Raw genomic sequence first — 4,310 nt, forward strand, 5'->3', positions numbered from 1 at the left:
AATCCTTTTTGACCCAAATTTTCTCTAAGAGCTTCACAAGAGGCTGAGGAACACACTTGAAGTGGAAAAATTCAATTTGGAGAAACTTTGTCTTATGCAACACTAGGAGTGTTGTCCAGCTTAGAATGGGTGACACGAGTGGTGTCATTCAGACTTGGGCGACACCACTGGGGTCGCCCAGCCCGTTTTGGCCCAAAGTGAAATTTCCCTTCTGGAGTGGATTTCTTACCTTATTTTGAAGATTTTTGCCACTTTTATTTGGGCAAGATCTGGACTCTCAAAAATGGCATTTTTGGTTGGAGCATTTGTTGGTTATGGAAAGTTGCCCTTCCCAAAAGATCCTTGGACCTTTATAAAACCTTTTTCGTGACCTTTTGAGGGAGGTCTTGAGAGGCCTTGAGTGGAAAACCTTGGTGAGCTTATGAAACCCTAATCTAAAAACCCTAACCCTAAGCCTGATAAACTTTAACCTAGACTTAGGGCATCCTAGTTTTAACCATCTCCAAGGCACAACAACCCTTATCAACTAGAGATTGTCTGATCAACATTTGAATCAAAGAGGCAAAGAGGATGCTGGTTTTGATACGAGGGAGCCTTTGAAGGCTCGAGAGTCCCAGGCCTTCTGGCCTAGTTTGATATTGTTTTCTTATCCTTTATATCTTCTTCTTCTTATTGTTTGATTTTATTTTGATATGTTTGTTGCTTTGAATTTGTGTTTTAGTGTTTTGGATCATGCTGGCACTGCCACAGATCTGAGAGTGGATATGCTCGTTTTTTGGCAGATTTGGCCTCAGATCTGAATTCATTTTGTTCAACTTTCTCTACCACATATTATTTTTTATTAGTTTAAGGTCTTAAAATCTGAAAGATATTTGTCGGAAGATCTGTCCGATTTGCATCGTAAACACCCTCCGGCTGCTTGTCAGCATGGTTTGAACGAGAGCCCTCCTTAGGTTCTCAATCTCTCTCTCTCTCTCTCTCTCTCTCTCCTTTCACTCTTTACATGCTATCGGGATAAGATTCTGATGTCCCTCCTCCCTGGATGCCCTTTAGGAGGGGTTCGCTGGCCACTAAAGGGGGTGTGGGCAGAAGTCAAGGGCAAAGGCTTGCAGGTTAGCACACAGCCGCAGGCTCACTGAAGGGCATGGGCTTACGCATGGACAGGGTCGTGTGCACAAAAGTGGGAGGAAGAGAGGGAGAAAGAGAGAGAGAGAGAGAGAGAGAGAGAGAGAGAGAGAGAGAGAAGGAATGACTCGGCTCGAGAAAAGTGGGATGACCAAGGCGATCAGGGTGTCCGCGGGACTGCGCACTCAGGGGTACCCTCCTTCTCAATGTTTTCTCTCTCTTCCTCTCTCCTCTCCCGAATAGACCAGGGGCTCACAGAATAAGACAAGACAAGAATAAAATAGGCTCCATTCTTCCCAGCCAAACTTAATTACAATTAAAGTAATTGAAAAAATATAAAAAATTAGGTACAAATGACAAAAATGTGTCACGACCCCGCCCCCTAACTTCTATCATACTACTTCAGAAGGCGACAAAGTGCGGGTTCGTGACCTTGCCACACAGGTGGGAGTGAGATCAACACATTTTAACAGAGGAAAAATCAGAGCAAACCACAAGGTAAAGCATCAACTCCCACTAGGGCCACAGAAAAAGTCTGATAAATAAAAACTATAAACTATCAATTTACACATATACAGAACCTAAAAATATTACAATTGGTCCGAGGCAACATGACCTCTCAAACATACATAACATGTACAATAAAACCACTAAATGGCTACAGCCAATAGACACCTACAGCTTAAGAAAGCTTCCTCGTTGAGCGGATCTTCACGTAGTTAACCTCGATTGCCACTTGGTTGTCCTCGACCTGCAAGTGTCAATCTACAAAGCGGGAAGTAAACAGAATGAGCTACAAAGCCTAGTAAGTGGATCATTAAACCTTGCTTCCCTACCTCAGAATATCATTTTATAACAATTACAAGAAATTATAACAAAATCCTCAATAAACTTGAGTCATATGTTAAAATCGCATCTATCAGAGTATCACAGATGATTCACAGTGCAACAATAACATGTTATGCCACTGGATATGATACGGAAGAAGATCATTTATTTACTCAACAATACTAATCATAACAGAGTCATATGCTTAGCCAAACACCACATTTACCAGCTAACTCACTCCTTAGTCAACCTACTCCAGAAATAGAAGTTCTATTCATCAGGCCAAGCCAATCCTATCGCTTAGGACTTCTATCGTCACTCAAGAGGGAAGACAATGACAAGTGGGTGACCCACTTTGTATTGTCCTCACACACACACACACACAATCCCTAGTGCGCTTTGGGGCTATTGATAGGCTCTTGGCCTTGCAAGACACTGCCCTCTCTTTGTATCCCACTAGAGGGTGCTACACTACCAAAGGAGTCCCCAATGGATAGTGCCTATATAGCTTGGTGGGCGCGACCCACCCAAGTGCACATCACACCCTAACTTTCTTCCTATCATCAAGAGTTAGGGAAAGATTTCATCGTGGTGCAAGTCAATGCTCCCAATATTGTACATCATTTTTTACGTACTTCCATGAGCCCATTTGAATAAGGAGAGAACCGGTGACAGTCTAGTCCTGCGGGTTCATGAAACACTGGCAGTCCAGGATTATGCCGAGAAATAAAGCCTCCAGCCTAGTGATCTGGGTTCGGTGCCTCAGCACCAAAGATGGACCCTCCACTGTGGCCCCATGATAGAGGCTGCAATGCGACACGAGACTATCGCCATGGTGCTCATAATGTTAAGAACCCCCGAGGACCAAATTTTGGGCTCAATCCCATGCGGCCTCACGATTGGTGGGTTTTACCTTAGTGCGATATGACTTCACCAAACCAATCCCGAGAAAGGGGCTGCGTCAATATTTTCTGGAGGCAACTTCTCCAACCTATGGCACCTTCCTCTAAAATAAAACCAAGCTCAAATGTTGATATGTTTTAGATCATGTCAGTCTCGTCATTTTGACATAAGGCACTCACTGTGGCGTGACCGGGAACCCCTACTGCTCTGAAAAGAAAGGCAGCTGGAGAAACCAAGGTCTGGAAAAAGAACAACAAGCGTCGAATTTGGTGAAGCATAGCTCAAAATCCAGGACATGGATTGATAAGAGAAAGAGTTCAAAAGAACAACCTCACATAGAGCTACATTCTAGTGTGAACCTGGCATTCAATCCCTTATTCAATGAATGTGAGTCCTCAGGTCACCAAAGAAGAAAATCCAGCCGAATGTCAGAACCCCCTTCTCTGGTAACCTTCCAAACGGAGATGGGTCATAGCGGGTCGATGAATGGACCAACGGTGAGACACAGGGTGGGGCGATGCGTGGCAACGAGGCTCAGTGGGCAGTCATGATAGGTCTAACAAAGGCAACATGAGGGGCCGCCCCATCCCCCTCAACAATGTAAGATAGCTTAAAACAACTGAAACTTCAAAGTGACACCTAAAGGGGTCAAACTGGCATATGTTTTCCCCAAGCAAGACTCATACGACCTCAATGCATGACGTTGCGTGCCTAGGTGCATCACCACACGCACGGTTGAAGGCAGAGGGCCTCGACGGCCGGTGGGATGCCCTTGCATGGCACACCCACGCAGTATGGTTGGTGCGCATCAAGTTGAGTGTCTAGGCACACGGTGCCATGAGGGCCTTTGGGTGGCCCGAGCATGGCACACCCACATCGTATGAGTTGAGGGCTCTGCAGTGTGCATCCAGGCACACGGTGCCATGGGGGCCTATGGGTTGCTCGAGCAAGGCACACCCACGCAGTATGCTTGGGAGGCACCGAGGTGTGCACCTTGGAACACAACGTTGGGAGGGCCTATTGGACCAGCCACACCCACGTAGTATATCTAGCGGGCATCGAGGTGTGTGCCTAGGCGCATGGTGGGAAGAAGGCCTACGGGTTGCTAGAGATGGAAACACCCATGCAGAATGCCTGATGCGCACCGAGGTGTGCACCTAGGAACATCGCATCGAGGGTCCACTGGTCAGCCCAAGCACACACTGACGCAGTATGGGTTGAGGGCACCGTGGTGTGTGCCTAGGCACACGGCACCACATGGGGCTACGGGTGGTGGGCAAGCTCAAGCTTGGTGAACCCACCGCAGTGCGCGCATGCGTGTGTTCATCATGCAAACGTGCCTAAGTGCCGTGTGCCATGTGCGCTCTGTGCGTCGTGCGAGTGCGTGCGCATGTGTGCACGCATGATTTTTTTATCCCCGTTTTGCGGCTCCCGAGCCAACCATAGCGGATCGA

Source organism: Amborella trichopoda, chromosome 4, assembly GCF_054954075.1.
Source record: "Amborella trichopoda isolate Santa Cruz 75 chromosome 4, AtrichopodaSantaCruz75HAP2 v2.0, whole genome shotgun sequence".
Taxonomy (NCBI): Eukaryota; Viridiplantae; Streptophyta; class Magnoliopsida; order Amborellales; family Amborellaceae; genus Amborella; species Amborella trichopoda.